Source organism: Lycium ferocissimum, chromosome 5 (genome assembly GCF_029784015.1).
Source record: "Lycium ferocissimum isolate CSIRO_LF1 chromosome 5, AGI_CSIRO_Lferr_CH_V1, whole genome shotgun sequence".
In the NCBI taxonomy this organism is placed as follows: Eukaryota; Viridiplantae; Streptophyta; class Magnoliopsida; order Solanales; family Solanaceae; genus Lycium; species Lycium ferocissimum.
Window position 1 is genome coordinate 66,291,722 of NC_081346.1, and position 791 is coordinate 66,292,512.

Below are 791 nucleotides of genomic sequence, written 5' to 3' on the forward strand. Positions count from 1 at the left end.
TTATCGCTTTTTTTGGCCCCTTATATTCCCCTTTTCCTTTTGTGGAAAAAGCAAAAGTAAAGATATGGGCCCGTATTTGGGATTCCTTCTATCGCATCAACTCGCAAAATCGAATCCACAAACGATGGTCTAAGCCCCCAAGGGTCAGGTTTCACTTCTCATCCTACGGTGTTAGACCAACATTCGGTTAACCTTTAAGATATCTCAATAACCACTTAGTTGCTTCCCAATGCGGCTGTCACACCCCAACTTTCGATAGGGCATGATGGGCACCCGTCCCTTACTTAGGACCGAGCGAACCCGCCGACTCTCGTGATACTCATAATCATACTCGGGCTCCTAAATCATGACATGACGAGTGCATAATGTAAGCTTTTCAAAAAAACATGACTTTCGTCTTTCCCAAATCAAGGAAAATCTCGTATACATATGAAACTTGTAGCACAATGCATAATGACACACTCGCCTTACAAAGCCGCTTACAAGATCACACGTACTATACGTGACTCTAACCGCAAAGTCTCTAACATAAACCAGATGCCATAACATAGATACTTTGACTCGACAAAGATTCCGAAGGAAGTGGAGCTCGCTATCCAAATGGAACATCTTCTACTAATATCCTCTACTCATCTGTATACACCTGCGTGGCATGAAACGCAGCCCCCGAAGAAAGGGGGTCAGTACGGAATATGTACTGAGCATGTAAAGCATGAAATACAGTAAACAAGATCATACTGAAATAAGGAGTATAGAAAATCATAAGGCTTGCCTCTGAAACATAAATCATG